Genomic DNA, 21114 nt, shown 5'->3' with positions numbered 1-21114 from the left:
TTAGGTACACTGCCTATAAGTGTTGTAGCAAGGTTTATGTGAAGACCCGTCCTAATCCATCCGGACGAAGTCCATATCGATTATAAACGATTCACAACAGTTGATTACATCGCGAGGTACTTGACCTCTATATGATACATTTTACAAACATTGCATTCGTTTTTGAAAAGACAAACTTTCATTACATCGAAAGTTGACAGGCATGCATACCATTTCATAATATATCCAACTATAATTGACTTGATAATAATCTTGATGAACTCGATGACTCGAATGCAACGTCTTTTGAAATATGCCATGAATGACTCCAAGTAATATCTATAAAATGAGCAAATACACAGCGGAAGATTTCTTTCGTACCTGAGAATAAACATGCTTTAAAGTGTCAACCAAAAGGTTGGTGAGTTCATTAGTTTAACTTAAACAATCGTTTCCATCATTTTAATAGACCACAAGATTTCAGATTTTCATTTCTCATAAACATACGTCCCATGCATAGAGACAAAAATATCATTCATATGGATTGAACACCTGGTAACCGACATTAACAATATGCATATATAAGAATATCCCCATCATTCCGGGATCCTCCTTCGGACATGATATAAATTTCGAAGTACTAAAACATCCGGTACTTTGGATGGGGCTTGTTGGGCCCGATAGATCTATCTTTAGGATTCGCGTCAATTAGGGTGTCTGTTCCCTAATTCTTAGATTACCAGACTTAATAAAAAGGGGCATATTCGACTTCGATAATCCAACCATAGAATGTAGTTTCACGTACTTGTGTCAATTTCGTAAAACAGTTATAAAAGTTGTGCATGTATTCTCAGACCAAAAATATAAAGGGTAAAAAGACAAATGAAACTCACGATACTGTATTTTGTAGTAAAAATACATATGACGTCATTGAACAATGCAGGGTTGGCCTCGGATTCACGAACCTATATCAATTGTGTATATATTAATACGTATAATGTAAGTTACAAAATTTCATTTATTAATATGTATTATTTATATATTATAGTTTTGTAGAATTTATTCTAACCTTTATTTTAAAACGTATACTTATATTATATTTTAAGTTATATTTTATATATATATATATATATATATATATATATATATATATATATATATATATATATATATATATATATATATATCTATTTTATGTATATATATCTATAATGATTTACGTTTATATAAATAGTGACATTAATATATTTATATACATATATTTGTGGTTAGTATTGTATTTATGAAATTTTATTAGTTTGTTATGTGAATTATTAATACAATCCTAGTATATACCATAAGTATATATATAGTGTACAAAAGATTTATTTGTTAAAATAATAATTTAGATAATAATGATTTACTAATAATAATAATAATTTTATTAATAATGATAATACTAATAGTAAAAAAAATGAAAATGATAACTGTTAATGATACTAATAATAATAACTCTAAAATAATATTAATACTAATACCATACTTATGTTAATAATAAGGGTTCTAATATTTATAAAATGATAAATGATAATCATAATAATACTAGTAAATATTAATGATGATACTGATAAATATGATATTATTAATTGTAAATGTACTGATGATACTATTATTTATAAACCGGTACAAATTCTAATATTGATGATAATAATATATTTTTATTTCCTTCATAATAATAATAATGATAATCATAATCATAATCCTAATGATGATAAAATACTAAAATGATAAGTTTATTACTAATAATAATATTATTAATACCTATCATAATAATAATAGTAATGTCTATAATACTTTCAAATATGATAACAAGTATGATACTAATAATAACAATAACAATAACAATCAAAACAATCACAATAATAATAATAATACTAATAATAATTAATATATAATAACAATAATAAAATTAGAAAAGAAAACTACCTCACATGAAAAGAGTTTCAAAAAAAAAGAAAAGAAACTACCGTCCTCTGGACTCGATCTCGTGACCACATGCTCACACGCAAACACTCTCGACCATCCCACCAATTCTGATTCTCTGTACTAATATCGAATTTAAATTTTATATATAAACTGTTTTTCTTCTATTCCTCTTCTTCTCCACAAGTCTCATGGATTCAACAAAACATCAATAACAAAAAAAAAAAAAAAAATCGGGGTTCCCTTTAAAGCTTCAAAACATTACAGAAAAAATAATAATTTGGGTTCTAAAATAAAAAAAAAATACTAAAGGCCTACTGCAGCGTCGGTTCTTGGAACAAAACAAAAAAATTGATTTCGTAATAGATAACATTATAGATAATGTTTATAACACGAAATAGTTTTCTAAACATGTATAAAAACTACTGGAATCGTCAATTTGATCAGAAACATATACACGAACGCGAATTTGTCTCAAGAACAATTGTTGACTTTTTTTAAACTAAACTTTGACTTCAAAATTCAAGATCGATATAAAGATTTGAGAGTTGAGATTTTGCAGATAGATTCAAAGAAAGATTTCTAACCTTTCTGCATTTTTAGATTTTGAAACTTTATTCGAAATTGAATTAAGAGAAAAAAAAAATTGGAGCGTGCAGAGAAGAAGAAAAAAAAAATATCGCTGTGCTCTTTAATCCCATTGGATTTCCTTTTTATTTGATTTGCAATTATACATAATCATGTTGTAATAATAGAGATCGGTTGATAAAAAATGGAGAAAATGTCAACACAGGTTCACGAGTTGGGAGCAGGAAAGAAACAAAAAAAATAATAATAATAGAGATAAAGGATACAGAGGTCACGCGTATAATATAGATCCCTACTGTTTTTTTTTAATTAATAATAATAATATATAATAACAATACTATTAATATCTAATAATATTAATAAAATTAATAATAATGATAAATATAATATTAATGATAATAATAATTGTAAAAATGATAATAATAATAATAATAATAATAATAATAATACCATACTAATTATGATAATATTAATATTTTATCGATAATAATAATATTAGTAATAATAATCTAATTTATACATCCAATTTCATCTTTATATGATATAAAGTGATATTATGAATACAAATATTGATATTTGACGATACAAATAACATTACTACAACAACTATATTTGTATTTAAATTTAATTTATTAATATCATCTATTATTATGTAATATTTAATAATTATGTAATATGTATTGTAACATATACTGAATATTATATATTTATGCATTTTAATATAAATATATTATAATATTTATTTACATACTAATTATATTATACTTATGTATGTAATTATGAAAAATATAAATTTTTTATATATGTAAGTATTATATATATTTATTAAAATAGTACATTATTTCATCATAGATATATTATAAATTTCTACATATACATAATATAATAATTATGTATAAAATCATATATATATAGTTATATTTATGTATATATGTATACTACCATATATATAAAATCATGTTTTAAATATTGAGTAGATGATTAATTATGTATATTAAACAATTAACTACAAAGTATAACATTGTACATTTAATATTTTGATAACGTTGGTAAAATATGTTTGAATCATTTATATACAATATACTATATATATTCAAAATGAAAATCTTTAGTTATTAAATGTTATCTTTTATAATAACAAAATTACTTAATAGTTCATTAATACTAATATAATTAGTTTTATATATAATTATTTATATTTACATTCTTAGTTACAATTAAAGGTTCGTGAATCGTCGGAAATAGTTAAAGGTCAAATGTTATCATGAAATAGTTCAAACATAATGAGACTCGGTTTAATAGACTTTGCTTATCGAGTCGAATCATATAAGATTATGTTTAAATTTGGTCGGAAATTCCCGGGTCATCACAATACCTACCCGTTAAAGAAATTTCGTCCCGAAATTTGAGTGAGGTCGTCATAGCTAACAATAAATATGTTTTCCTGTTGATAACTTGAGTTTTATCATCATTGAGTAATATGGATAAAAATAATTCGATTATTCGAAGAGTGCGAATGAAGCTATTCACAAAAGGATGAAATGAGAAACAAAGATTTGTTTTTAACTTTTGACGTAGTCAGGTTTGAATTTAGAAAATAAGGCGCGTCTTAACTTTTGACATTGCCTTGGTTGAATTCCGGAATTTAAGGGATTTAAAGAAAATCTTGAAGATCTATAAAATCTGATTCTTCGGGATTTATGGAAATTAAGATCTCTTTAATTAAATACGGTGATCTGCCCCGATTACTACGTCTGATATTTCCAGTATAAATTAAGCTCTTCCTTTCCATTATTCTCACCATTCTTATACTTTCTTTCTTAGTTCATACATCCAAAAGATTCTGAAAATGATTAATCCAGTTCTGATCCTTGTCCTCATCCTTACTATCGCAACAATCATTCTCCTTTTCCAACTTCCACCAGAGGAATCTGCTTTCTTCTACTTCGCCCTCGGGATTATAATGTTTTTAATTCTCCCGTGTCTTTATGTTGCGATAAACATTGATATACACGGTTTGTAATTTATGTGTTGTTATCGGACTTTATATTCTCCCTTATATTTCAAAGCTCTATGCTTTTGTTTTCTCTTCCCGACTTCAAGTCAAGCGAATAATGGTCCAGAATTTATAGATATAGAGTTTCGAATGATTATAATGTTCTAAGCATGAAGGAACGTGATAGCACGATTTGATTTTCAAATTTATCAACATCACGGAAGATAGAACCATCAAGAATACATTTTCTTGATTTGTTACGGAGTTAAGTAGGATGAAAGAGTTATGTAACATGGCACATGATGACGTTATGATCTGTGAATCATCACGTTTCATTTAGAAACTCAGCATGACTTACTGTAATATAATCACGTTGATCAAGTGTCATTATATTATACTAACTCATGCATCAGTTCCCATCATTACTACAATAACATTCATATTTTAAGCTTGAAAATTTACAGAATATAGAAACTATAGTTTCTATATGATGTAATACTGATAGCACGAAAAGATTAATGATTTCAGATAAGAATAGTTATAAAAATATCTCCAGAAATATGGAGGATATTTATAATGAAAGGTACGATAATATCTCAGAATATCTAAGATCAGAGGATGATAGAAACTATTGTCTGCAAGGGTTTAGAGTAAGGAGCAAGTTATTCACTATAGACTTTAGCAGACATTGAATTATTTGGATTCTTTGAAGTCAAACTTATTCTTTATGATTTATCCACGGCTTTCTTCATAGTTTCGCATAATCTGCTTTTCGGTACTATATTTTCTATTGAATGTTTCCAATATATTGATACACAGGAAGCACGAAGAGGTATATAATTTCGGACGAGAATATTTATGAAAATATCCTCAGAAATATCAAAGATATTGATGATGATATTTTGGAATTTCTAAGTTCGACGGTTGATGGAGAAAGATTTTCCGCACGATTTTAACATGACTTCGGAGCAAGATATTCTCTAAAGATTTCAACGGATCCAGAATTACCTGAATCCTTTGGATATAGGATTTGGTCCTTGTATTTGTCCTTGGTCTCCTTCCTGGGTAACTCAATATGTTTTTCAATACCCAATTTTCTATCGAGCGTTCCTAACACTCCTTTCTTTATCATCAAACTTTTGTCCGTTTAGACCATCTACCATTTTTCTGTTTCCTCTGCATTTAATGCTATGATATCTGAATCATCGGTTATTAATCCGAGGTGGTTTCAGGAGAATTGTGTTTTTAGATGATTAAACGCTGATGGTAATATGATGGAATATGAAAGGTTACCTGGTAACAATAAAAGAGCACGCGTATATATAAACGTTATAATAAGGTTGTTTCGTACGAAAAGTCGAAGTTGACTTGTTGGAGCAGTGACAAAATTGGCTAATTTTGAAAAGGGATCGCAAAGTTGTTTTTGTTAATAAATGCCAAAGGATCTGACGCGGCTACGTGTTGAACTTTTACTCAATTGCCGAGAGTTTCTCAGGTGCATAACTATATGCATAAATCTTTCCTTCCGTAGATGAAGTGCGGTTGATTCATCCTATCGATTGAGGTGTTTTCAAGAATCATGAAAGGTTTGAACGCAGAATGTAATCGTGAAGATACAAATGAGGTTTAAGACGAAATCAAGTGGCAAACTTGAAGAATTGTTTAGTTTCATATGTTATATTCAATATTTTAATTCATTTTAATTGTCCAATGTTATTAGTCCACAGTCGATAGTCCACAGTTGACAGTGCAATCATTCATATATAGTTTAATATATAATATTTGAATTAATTAATACGTATCGTGACCCGTGTACATGTCTCAGACTCGATCACAACTCAAAGTATATATATTATTATAGAATCAACCTCAACCCTGTATAGAGAACTCGATCATTACTGCATATAGAGTGTCTATGGTGATTCCAAATAATATATATAGATGTGTCGATATGATATGTCAAAACCTTGTATACGTGTCCCGATATTTAAAGTGCGTAAAATAAATAACAGAAATTAAATGACGATAAATAAAGTACGTAAAGTAAATAACAGAAATTAAATGACAATAAATAAAATTGCGAGAATATAAATTGCGATAAATAAATTGCGATAAATAAAATGTAATACGGAATTAACAGTTAGCTAGGAACAGTTAGCTAGGATTTTGTTAGCGTGGTTTCTTAATAAAATTTAATATTGTTAATTACTCTGTTTCTAATCAATTTTTATTGTGTCCATTATTTCTTCATTATGCCACTTGTTGGATTCTGATAGGTCAAAATTCAAATATGAAATTGAATTTGAATGAAAATAGTTATTCTTTGGTGAATGGATAAGTATCCCGGTGGTTGTAAATAGGATAGTGAATAACTGTTGAATCAGATTCGAAGAATATACAGTGTAACTTATTAATGTGAAATTTAAATATTCCTCGGGTATTACCTACCCGTTAAAATATTTTTATTATTAACAGTTTGTACAAAAGAATTTTTAATTACAATCTTTATGAAAACATATATACATATATATTTTCTTCAAATGTAATCATGAATTTAATGAGTTAACATGATATTAAACTCATTTAGTTTTCAGTTGGAACTAGAATAAATAATCTCTAAAACATTAGAGATTACATAATCACCATGTCGAACGAAGATAACTGATGTAGAATGTCATGTAGAATGATGATTATACTCGAGGTATAGATTGAGATGTTGAGGCATGTGATATTGAAATTTGGGTTGTTGGTGGTACTGTTGGTGCCGGTGATTTGGATGAAGCTGGTACGTTTTGCACCATATTTTCCAAGACTACAACTTATGCGCGAAGTTCGTTAACTTCTTCTATTACACCGGGATGATTGTCGGTTCGGACGAGCGGATGAATGAGGTTTAGAATCCGAGATAGTATATGATCGTGATGAGATACTTTGGAAATGAGAGAGAAAATGGTGTCTCGAACAGGTTCGCCGGTAAACGTTTTAGGTTCATTGTCAAGAGGTGAATTTGGTTAGTGGAAATGATCGCCTTCTTCGCGTTTCCATTGATTAAGTCGACTACGAACCCATCTCCAATTCATTCAGAATAGATGATGGCTAATTGATCGATTCATTCCGGTTACTCTGCTTTCGGAGCTCGAGTGGAAATCCATATCGAAATAGCTGTCGGAATAACTATCGAAATAGCTATCGAAATCTGATGGACTCGAACTGGTTGAGGGATTCATCTCGTACGATCAGATGAAGGATTTTCGATAAGAAATAGATTATAGGATGTAGATTAGTACCCTGCAATACATAATTTACATATGCATATATAATACTAAAATCCCATAAGCTACGGAGGAATCTACGGAAGCTGTCAGGCAAAGGTAACAATAACAGATACGCTAAGATATGAATTTAACTATACACTGTCTATGCAATAAAGGCAGTAAGACGTGTCTTAGACTTTAAGGATGATAAGCAAATAATTTTTCAATACTAAATGATAAGCAAAACTTTTGACATGCAAACACGGTCGAAGTCCAGACTCATTAATGCATTCTAACGACTATCAGTTAGACTCACTAATGCAAGACCTGGTTCGCTAAGACCACCGCTCTGATACCAACTGTGAAGACCCGTCCTAATCCATCCGGACGAAGTCCATATCGATTATAAACGATTCACAACAGTTGATTACATCGCGAGGTACTTGACCTCTATATGATACATTTTACAAATATTGCATTCGTTTTTGAAAAGACAAACTTTCATTACATCGAAAGTTGACAGGCATGCATACCATTTCATAATATATCCAACTATAATTGACTTGATAATAATCTTGATGAACTCGACGACTCGAATGCAACGTCTTTTGAAATATGCCATGAATGACTCCAAGTAATATCTATAAAATGAGCAAATACACAGCGGAAGATTTCTTTCGTACCTGAGAATAAACATTCTTTAAAGTGTCAACCAAAAGGTTGGTGAGTTCATTAGTTTAACTTAAACAATCGTTTTCATCATTTTAATAGACCACAAGATTTCAGATTTCCATTTCTCATAAACATACGTCCCATGCATAGAGACAAAAATATCATTCATATGGATTGAACACCTGGTAACCGACATTAACAATATGCATATATAAGAATATCCCCATCATTCCGGGATCCTCCTTCGGACATGATATAAATTTCGAAGTACTAAAACATCCGGTACTTTGGATGGGGCTTGTTGGGCCCGATAGATCTATCTTTAGGATTCGCGTCAATTAGGGTGTCTGTTCCCTAATTCTTAGATTACCAGACTTAATAAAAAGGGGCATATTCGACTTCGATAATCCAACCATAGAATGTAGTTTCACGTACTTGTGTCAATTTCGTAAAACAGTTATAAAAGTTGCGCATGTATTCTCAGCCCAAAAATATAAAGGGTAAAAAGACAAATGAAACTCACGATACTGTATTTTGTAGTAAAAATACATATGACGTCATTGAACAATGCAGGGTTGGCCTCGGATTCACGAACCTAAATCAATTGTGTATATATTAATACGTATAATGTAAGTTACAAAATTTCATTTATTAATATGTATTATTTATATATTATAGTTTTGTAGAATTTATTCTAACCTTTATTTTAAAACGTATACTTATATTATATTTTAAGTTATATTTTATATATATATATATATATATATATATATATATATATATATATATATATATATATATATATATATATATATATCTATTTTATGTATATATATCTATAATGATTTACGTTTATATAAATAGTGACATTAATATATTTATATACATATATTTGTGGTTAGTATTGTATTTATGAAATTTTATTAGTTTGTTATGTGAATTATTAATACAATCCTAGTATATACCATAAGTATATATATAGTGTACAAAAGATTTATTTGTTAAAATAATAATTTAGATAATAATGATTTACTAATAATAATAATAATTTTATTAATAATGATAATACTAATAGTAAAAAAAATGAAAATGATAACTGTTAATGATACTAATAATAATAACTCTAAAATAATATTAATACTAATACCATACTTATGTTAATAATAAGGGTTCTAATATTTATAAAATGATAAATGATAATCATAATAATACTAGTAAATATTAATGATGATACTGATAAATATGATATTATTAATTGTAAATGTACTGATGATACTATTATTTATAAACCGGTACAAATTCTAATATTGATGATAATAATATATTTTTATTTCCTTCATAATAATAATAATGATAATCATAATCATAATCCTAATGATGATAAAATACTAAAATGATAAGTTTATTACTAATAATAATATTATTAATACCTATCATAATAATAATAGTAATGTCTATAATACTTTCAAATATGATAACAAGTATGATACTAATAATAACAATAACAATAACAATCAAAACAATCACAATAATAATAATAATACTAATAATAATTAATATATAATAACAATAATAAAATTAGAAAAGAAAACTACCTCACATGAAAAGAGTTTCAAAAAAAAAAAAAAGAAACTACCGTCCTCTGGACTCGATCTCGTGACCACATGCTCACACGCAAACACTCTCGACCATCCCACCAATTCTGATTCTCTGTACTAATATCGAATTTAAATTTTATATATAAACTGTTTTTCTTCTATTCCTCTTCTTCTCCACAAGTCTCATGGATTCAACAAAACATCAATAACAAAAAAAAAAAAAAAATCGGGGTTCCCTTTAAAGCTTCAAAACATTACAGAAAAAATAATAATTTGGGTTCTAAAATAAAAAAAAAAAATACTAAAGGCCTACTGCAGCGTCGGTTCTTGGAACAAAACAAAAAAATTGATTTCGTAATAGATAACATTATAGATAATGTTTATAACACGAAATAGTTTTCTAAACATGTATAAAAACTACTGGAATCGTCAATTTGATTAGAAACATATACACGAACGCGAATTTGTCTCAAGAACAATTGTTGACTTTTTTTAAACTAAACTTTGACTTCAAAATTCAAGATCGATATAAAGATTTGAGAGTTGAGATTTTGCAGATAGATTCAAAGAAAGATTTCTAACCTTTCTGCATTTTTAGATTTTGAAACTTTATTCGAAATTGAATTAAGAGAAAAAAAATTGGAGCGTGCAGAGAAGAAGAAAAAAAAAATATCGCTGTGCTCTTTAATCCCATTGGATTTCCTTTTTATTTGATTTGCAATTATACATAATCATGTTGTAATAATAGAGATCGGTTGATAAAAAATGGAGAAAATGTCAACACAGGTTCACGAGTTGGGAGCAGGAAAGAAACAAAAAAAATAATAATAATAGAGATAAAGGATACAGAGGTCACGCGTATAATATAGATCCCTACTATTTTTTTTTAATTAATAATAATAATATATAATAACAATACTATTAATATCTAATAATATTAATAAAATTAATAATAATGATAAATATAATATTAATGATAATAATAATTGTAAAAATGATAATAATAATATAATAATAATAATAATAATACCATACTAATTATGATAATATTAATATTTTATCGATAATAATAATATTAGTAATAATAATCTAATTTATACATCCAATTTCATCTTTATATGATATAAAGTGATATTATGAATACAAATATTGATATTTGACGATACAAATAACATTACTACAACAACTATATTTGTATTTAAATTTAATTTATTAATATCATCTATTATTATGTAATATTTAATAATTATGTAATATGTATTGTAACATATACTGAATATTATATATTTATGCATTTTAATATAAATATATTATAATATTTATTTACATACTAATTATATTATACTTATGTATGTAATTATGAAAAATATAAATTTTTTATATATGTAAGTATTATATATATTTATTAAAATAGTACATTATTTCATCATAGATATATTATAAATTTCTACATATACATAATATAATAATTATGTATAAAATCATATATATATATAGTTATATTTATGTATATATGTATACTACCATATATATAAAATCATGTTTTAAATGTTGAGTAGATGATTAATTATGTATATTAAACAATTAACTACAAAGTATAACATTGTACATTTAATATTTTGATAACGTTGGTAAAATATGTTTGAATCATTTATATACAATATACTATATATATTCAAAATGAAAATCTTTAGTTATTAAATGTTATCTTTTATAATAACAAAATTACTTAATAGTTCATTAATACTAATATAATTAGTTTTATATATAATTATTTATATTTACATTCTTAGTTACAATTAAAGGTTCGTGAATCGTCGGAAATAGTTAAAGGTCAAATGTTATCATGAAATAGTTCAAACATAATGAGACTCGGTTTAATAGACTTTGCTTATCGAGTCGAATCATATAAGATTATGTTTAAATTTGGTCGGAAATTCCCGGGTCATCACAGTTTAAGTATATCCGTTCTCTAAATAAATAAATATCTTGTGTAAAATTGTATCGTATTTAATAGTATTTCCTGCTAAAATTTAATAACTATTTTATACCACTCTGCTAAAACATCATCAACCTAACGTTTATCATTTTCGTTTCGTCTACGTACTTTCCTGCAATATTGAATCTCAATATTGATACGTGAGCACTCATAACTTAACTTTTATATTTCAATAGTGTATCCCTGACTAGTGCTCGAGTATATAGGATTATGCATGCTTGTACATTCGATATTGTCTTTAGATAGGTTTTTTGAATCCTGAATTAGATACATATGCTACTGAGATAGGGTATATGATATGCATGTCATTGAAAAGCTAGCGAAAAATTAAGAACTTTTCATTTAGATATCGAATGGTTTCGATGAACGGATTAGAAGTTATAGTCAACTGAATTTTAGTATTATTGTTAAAATGATTATTATTACTATCGTCGTATTATTTTAATAGAAATATCATTGTTATTATAAAATATCATTATTACTATTATGTTAGTATTATCATTTTATCATAATAACATTTTTAGTAAATATAAATATTGTTATTTTTTATAGAATAATAATAATTATTATTACAAAATAATACAACTTTTACTTATTATTATTATGATCAATATTATTTTATCAAATAAATAGGGGATACAAAGATATTTTTCACCACGCGTAATATAATTACATTAATAATACTTACCACTATAGTTTTACGATATTAAGTGAACTTTATAAATTTTACTACTTAAGATATATAAAAGTATATTTTATCATATATAAACGTTAATATAAATTTTTATTAATAAATGACTTTTATTATTATAAAATCTAATAAATATATTTAAATATATAAAATGACTATAGTTAAGTTATATAATAAACACGTATAAATTTTAGAAGTCATTTTGGGTTAAGTTGACTTTTGTTGACTTTTGCATATTAGTCTCGAGCATTAGGATTGTGGTACACTATGACTTGACCAAAAATTGTTAGACAAATATTGACCAACATATAAATATATATAATTAATATAGGTTCGTGAATCCGAGGCCAACCTTGCACTTGTTAAATGACGTTATATGTATTTTTACTATGAAATACAGTATGGTGAGTTTCATTTGCTCCCTTTTTAATTGCTTTTGCAATATATATTTTTGGGCTGAGAATACATGCGCTGTTTTATAAATGTTTTACGAAATAGGCACAAGTACTAAAACTAATTCTATGTGGGTTTAAACCAGAAATATACCCTTAGCTTGGTAACATTAAACTACTTGTCTATGTACGGTAGACGCGAATCCTAAAGATAGATCTATTGGGCCTAACAAACCTCATCCTGACTATGGGATGCTTTAGTACTTCGAGGTTATTTTAAACACACCTGATCTGGTGTACTTCAGAGGGTAAAACATGAACGTTAAGGCTTGTTACCGGGTGCCTACAACTTATAGAATACTTTTATACACTCGCGAGTGTACGGATATTTATAGAAACTGAAATCTTGTGGTCTATTACTATTACGGAAATGATTGATTATGATAAACTAATGAACTCACCAACCTTTTGGTTGACACTTTAAAGCATGTTTATTCTCAGGTATTAAAGAAATCTTCCGCTGTGCATTAGCTCATTTTAAGGATATTACTTGGAGTCATTCATGACATACTTTGAAAGACGTTACATTCGAGTCATTGAGTTCATCAAGATTAATATTAAGTCAATTATAGTTGGATGTAATATGAAATGGTATGCATGCCGTCAATTTTTGATGTAAAGAAAGTTTGTCTTTTAAAAACGAATGCAATGTTTGTAAAACATATCATATAGAGGTCAAATACCTCGCGATGTAATCAACTATTGTGAATCGTTTATAATGTATATGAATGGATCCTTTCAACACGCGAGCTGAAAACCCCCTTCCCGACACTTTCACACGAAAATACTTTCACAATATGTTATAATAATTAAAACTAAGAGTTTTCCACGATAAAACCGAGTTTAAGACACCGGGCCTACATCGGCCGTTTTACGACTTTCGTACAAAATCACAAGTTTTCGACCACGTGAGTTTTAACAAAAACTAAAGACCGAGCATGGTGATTGGGGATACGCTACCCAATCCTAATCAAATCCAAAAGCAAGATCTTCTAAAGCAACTACGCGAGTCCACTAGTTCCCACGCTTACCCGAGCCACCGCATCCAAGCAAATCTATAAAAATGTAAACAACGAGAGCGTAAGCTAATGCTTAGTGAGTGAGAATATACTACATACATATATATATATGCATAAAATGAATACGCATCACCAACACACAAATAGTAAACACATACCGCAATCCGAGCATAACCAAGTAATGTTATACCTAACATACCACCAAGCCAAATTCGTAAGATTAGCTACAACATACAATAAGTATACATACGCATAAACAAGGATACAACCAGTAATACAACAAGGTTAACCCCTTAACCTTAAACCCATGAAGGTTGGCTGAACAACCTGAGCCTTAGTGAATTCGCACAACCCGAGATTCACTTCCTTCACCACTTTAACAACCGAGGTTGGCCGAACTACCCGTGCCTTAGTAAATTCGTACAACCTGAGATTCACTACCTCATCAATAAGATGACCGTACAACCCGAGTCATCATGAATCCGCACTACCCGAGATTCATTACCTCAACAATACCCACATCATCGGGGTTACTCAACCGTATCTCAATACCAATCCCACTACATCGGGATTATATAACTCCATATCACAAGTCCATGTGATAACGTACACACGAAGGGTGCACCTCGCCAAAGGTTGTGATGATCCTTCCAAATCCCTTTTGGACGAACACATCATTCATCGATTTCACAGTGAGGTACTGACCTCTATATGATACGTTTTGTAAATGTTGCATTCTTTTGAAAAGGTATACCATAATTGAATATCAAATTCCAAGGTTTTTGACGTTTGATGATTTCTACATATAGACAATCACCGTAATTAATAGTTTACAATACTACATCCGTTGATAATGCAGTCAAAATAAGATACATGGTGATGATTTTGTAAATGCAACGTTTTCTCGAATAAAGCATGTATGACTCCATTTTTCCATGCACATAGCTTGTATCACATATAAGCAAACAGCGGAAGACTTCTAGGAACCTGAGAATAAACATGCTTTCAAGTGTCAACACAAAGGTTGGTGAGTTCATATTTTTAAATTTTGCGCATAATCTGTATATAAAGGTGGATCACAAGATTTCAGTTGTTTCATCCGAAACGTTTATCAAAAGATTCTACGAAAATGAGCACCCTGGTAACTAAACTTTAATGTTATAATAAGTACCCCTGTTTTAACATACATGCAACCAACATGTAAAATACACGCAAACCAACGTGTACTAAACTCAAATAGCATACGTCTGTTTTATAGTTCAGGCTAGGGTTTCTATACCTGGAACAGACGGGGATGTCAAGCCCTATGGATCTATATATAACTACGCGCGCCCACCAGTTCTTATAACCGGCAGTTACTAGTTACCAAATCTAAAGGATTTTCGGTTCAAACTTGGTGTAGAATTTAGTATGTACTTGTATGCATTGCGTTTAAAATAAATTGTATGTATTCTCAGCCCAAAAATATATATTGCAATTAAAAAAGGAGCAAATGAAACTCACCTTAGTAGCACATAAGGTCATTCACCGAAATGTGACCGAAACTCGGAGTGCAAGATAACCGTAGATCTCAACCTAGAGACCATATGTTGGTCAATACAGGTCTAACAAGCTAGGTCGGGTCATAGTGTATCACAATCCTAATGCTCAAGATTATCATGCAAAAGTTAACAAAAGTCATCTCAAAAGTCAACCTGACCCAATATGATCTTTAAATCTATACATGTTTATTAACATAGTATAAGTCTTGATAATTGAACGAATTTATAGTTTATCAAACTCAAAATATTATTTATTTCAGGAGCTATATTATATTTGAATTATCATGGCAATCGAACATGATTTTCATATAGTTTTCCAATACTTAAAAAATCAGATTATAGTGTTTATAAAGCTTTAAAACATGATAAGACAGTCAACTTTGACAATTGTTCAACAAGACGAGACGTGCCTTATATAGAAATTCATTTACTCGATTAGTAATATTTGAAAAATCCAATTTATCAATCTTATAAACAATTTGTTTAAATATCAATTGCAGATTCAAAAGTAATTTCAATTAATATTAATTATAATTCAGTTGACCATAACTTTTAATCCGTTCCTCGAAAACACATGATTTCTAAATGAAAAGTTATTAATTTTTCGACAACTTTCCAACGACATGCATATCATATACCTTTTATCAATACCATATGTATCAAATTTGTAATTCATCATAAACTATCTATCGACAAAATTAAAGCATACTAGCATGCATAACATTTATACTCAAGCACTAGACATGGATACACTATTAATATATAAAAGATAAGATATGAATGCTCACGTATCAATATTGTGATTCAATATTGCAGGAAAGTACGTAGACGCAACGTAGATGATAAACACTAGGTTTGACTTGCGAACAATACCCACGAACAATACCCATAACCTCCATAGCTATAACCCATAGTTTTCTTAGCTCTATCCCGCTCGAAAATCTTGTTTTGAAATAACTCACTCATGACTTCGTCGTAGTATTTTATGTATAATACTAATAATAATAATAATACTTCTAGTGATAATAATAAGATTAATAATAATAATATTAATCTTAATAATAATAATAATAATAATATAAATATAAATATAATAATAATAATAATAATAATAATAATAATAATAATAATAATAATTTAAATATATATTATTGGAGAGCAGAGAGATTGATATTAGTGAAAAAATTCGGCCAAGAATGCTAGAGCTTTATAGGAAGTTTTTGCCAGCCGCCCCCCATGCGATCGCATGGGGATCAAGGCAAAAAGGTCATGCGATCGCATGGGCCTCCATGCCAGCTCAACTTTGTTTAACTCCTAGCTTGTCGACATGTTTTTTAATATATATATATATATATAATATATATAATTTATATTAATTATATATATATTATATTATATTCTCGTGTATAGATGACTTGTAATTTTAGTTCCGATAACTTGTACGTTGACGCTCGACTTATGTCCCGGTTCTAGTTTTTCGAACGTCCTTTCGTACGCTAAGAAAACTTGTAACTTACGTCTCGCGACACGTACCTTTACTAATAATTAAACTTATTCCCCAATAATTTATATTACAAGAAATGTAATTTATACATTTGAGTGTTTTGGTCATTTGTTTCTTAAAAACATCGTCTCATTATCTATTAAAGTATATCAAAATGTTTTATATCTAAATTACTATTATATAAAAATATAAATTTGTACACCTTAAATATAAACGAAATATTTATTTAACCATAAACGAGTGCCATTATCAAACACAAAAATAATTTTGAATCTACATATACAATATATATATATATATATATATATATATATATATAAATTTATTTTAAATACACGTTGCAGGTTATTTTATATATCTAATTCCAAATATAATCAAAAGGGAAAGATTTTCTAAATCGAAGTGGACCTCACAACAGAGACCCGTAACAATCATGTTAGGTGCTATCAAAATATCTTCTACTTCGATCGTTTGATAATATCCTTTAATAAAACATATATTGAGACAAATACGTTTAATGTAAAGTATTGTACACTTAATACTTTGTTAACGTTTTCCAATTAATATAACTATATATAATATATACATATCTATACACATAAATGTTCGTGAATCATCGAGCATAGCCAAAAGTAATTGATTATATGAACACAGTTCAAAGTTTTTGAGATTTCAACATTACAGACTTTGCTTATCGTGTTGGAAACATATAAAAATTAAGTTTAAATTTGGTTGGAAATTTTTGAGTTGTCACAAAGGTGGTCAACCAAAACGCACAACCGTGCCAATTGGACTTATTACACAAGCCCATCAAATCCACATATATGTGAAGTGAGTTCTATAACCGAGAACTACTTCACCTGACCCGCACCCATCCTACACATACATATGCACATAGGATATTAACACTCACCTTATCGTCTTGATGAGTACAACCGAACAATTCCGCAACACGCCAATGGAAAGTACCTATTCCATTATCACAATACAAACAACACAATTAGGGTGGACTTACAAACCAACCTAATTGATACTTAGTGCAATTTCGACCCAAATGCACTTCCAAGCATAAATCGCGCCCAAACTAACCAATAATCACTAACACAAGTGAAAATGATCCTAATATGCCAATTAAACCCGAACACAAGTGTTAAGCACTCGTCTTGCCCAAAATGACACACAAACCCTAATTTTGACCCATTTCAAAATTAGTCAACCAAAAACCCCTAAATGGGTTCCAACACTTCCATAATCACTAAACCTAGTGATTAAACCCAATATCAAAGTCTAAATATGGCCAAATTGTCAACCAACCCAAAACCCACCAAGTGACCACAATAATAGTCACCATAAACCCACTTCATCATCAAAAGGGTTACACAACTAAACAATCTCAAACCCTAACTTGAATATCAGTTTTAACAAATGAAATTCGGAGTTTGAACTCATCAATACTACCACAACGTAGCCGCGAACGAGACGAACAACTTTAAAACTCGAGCTTTGGTGAGAATCCGACTCCTTCTTTTCCAAATCAATCTCTCTCTCTCTCTAAACTCTTCCTCTCTCTAGGGTTTGAAGATGAGAGTGTTTGTGGGTGTAAAGTGAGGATAAGATGATCAATGGGTCAGCTTTGAAGGCTCCAAACCGACCCCAAGTGAAAAGACCAACATACCCCTTTTAAAATCTTAAAATTACATAGCTGGCCTGTCAGTTCTGTTTGACGGCGTCCCAAGTCTTGGACGGCGTCCCACCTTTCTTTGCTGGACGTCGTCCTCCAATCTGGACGGCGTCCCTTTCTACTGAAAAAGACTGAAACAGAAACATGGTCTTAGAGAAGATAGGTTCGACAGATTCCAATGAGTTGTCATTCGAGACAATACCCCCATCTATTAAAATTCCATAGTCCAATGTCCACAAGTGTCGGTCTTTTGTCCAAACCCTAATTATGGTACAAAATTCAATAACCCCGTCTTAATATTTAGTCCAACATCACGATTACTTCGATTTAAATAAGCATAATAATAAATTAGTTACGAGACATTAATTTAAAAAGGAAGAACATAGCTTACAGTGATTATTAATTTTGTAGCGTCACACGGACAGAGTTCCGACTTTAAAACTTGTAAAACATTTCTTACAATAACTCAACTAAACCATAACTTATTATTAATCTTAATTATAATTATATATATATATATATATATATATATATATATATATATATATATATATATATATATATATATATATATATATATATATATATATATATTACATGTAGAGAGAAAGAAGTTTGTGAAGGTGTAAAGAACTCGTCAGAAAACTGGCCAATTTATAGAACTTTTTTGGATCCTGAAGCTCATGCACTCGCATGAGATTTCAGTGTATTTCCCATGAACTCGCATGGGCTCATGCATGTAAGACCCAAATATTTATGGTACATAATGTATTTATGGTGTACGATGCGTGTATGAGGTGTACGAAGCATGTACATGTCACTTGCTCGAACGTCGAAGGAAACTGGACGTTGTCTGAAGTAACAAGGTGTGTGCTTATCTTTTCAACCCCAAATAAAGTTTGTGTTGATGTTTCAAAGCCTTATCATTGGAAAGAAAATCTTATTACATTTCCAACGATATTTGGTTCATCGAAAACGGAGCTACGGTCAAAAAGATATGGCCAAAACAAGTTTCTGAAATCTAACCTGCAGTGTGGAGCGGCGCGCGACCTTTTGGCGCGGCGCGCCGAATGGGTCTGACGCTTTTTTCAGCATTTTAAGTGTCTAAATGAAGGGTATTATGGTCCTTTCACTTGTGGACGGATTTGTGGCTTTTAGATCAGTTTTAGATCCACTTTTGGATCATTTTCAAGTCCACAAACACTCTCATCTTCAACCTCAAGTTCTAGAGTGAGAGTAGAGTGAGAAAGCTTGAGAAGAGGAAGAAGAAGCTTGGATTCTTCAAGTTTAAGCTCATTACTTGTGTTGTTGTTGTACTAGCTTCATTTTCTTCAAAAGGTAAAACCCTAATTCGGATTTAGTTGTGTTAATTCGTTTATTATGCTAGGGTTTGTGTTAAAGTAGATGTAAAACCCATTTCTTGGAAGTTTGGGGTAAACGGGTTAAGTTTTAGTGCAAGAACCCTAATATTGGTGGGTCTAGGGTTGGATGATGATATTGTGGGTTTGTAAAACTAAATTAGTTGATGAAATCACTAGCTACTTGGATTGTTGGTGATTAGGGGTGTAAACTTACAATTTGGTGTTTTGACTAGTTTTAGGTCAAAATGGGTTTTTGAGTAAACAACCCTATAAATGGCGTTTAATGGCTAAAAGAGTTAAGATTAGCTATTTCGGGAACGCGGGAAGTGATTTCATAAGTTTTGGACTTGTGAGTATCGTTTTATGCTTAATAGGGTGTAAAACACACTTTAGGACCAAATGGGCGGGTCATGTGTTTAAATGAGTGATCGAATGACCAAACCATGTTCAAATGATGTTGTTGAGGCATAATCACAAGTCATTTGTGATTATGAAGGTTTTCGAGCGAAAAATGGTCTTTGGTCAAAGTTGGTCAATAGGATGTTCTAGAAGAACATAAGTGTTGTTTGAGTCGGATAAGCATTTCGTGTAGCTTATTTGCATTGAAACTTTGCGTAGGTGATTTTGCGTGAAGTCAGTGGAAGAAGTAAGATCGCGGATACGTTCTTCAAGTGTTCAAGGTGAGTGGAATATTTATACGCTTATGTATATAATTTGGTTGCTTGTGTGCGGGGTGGTAAGTGATATCCGTTAGGATTCCCTTTTCGTGGACCACATTTGAGTTGGGAAAAATATAGTGAGTGATATCCGCGTGGAT

Source organism: Rutidosis leptorrhynchoides, chromosome 8 (assembly GCF_046630445.1).
Source record: "Rutidosis leptorrhynchoides isolate AG116_Rl617_1_P2 chromosome 8, CSIRO_AGI_Rlap_v1, whole genome shotgun sequence".
In the NCBI taxonomy this organism is placed as follows: domain Eukaryota; kingdom Viridiplantae; phylum Streptophyta; class Magnoliopsida; order Asterales; family Asteraceae; genus Rutidosis; species Rutidosis leptorrhynchoides.
The sequence above is the reverse complement of the archived record's forward strand: the minus strand, read 5'-3'. Positions refer to the sequence as shown.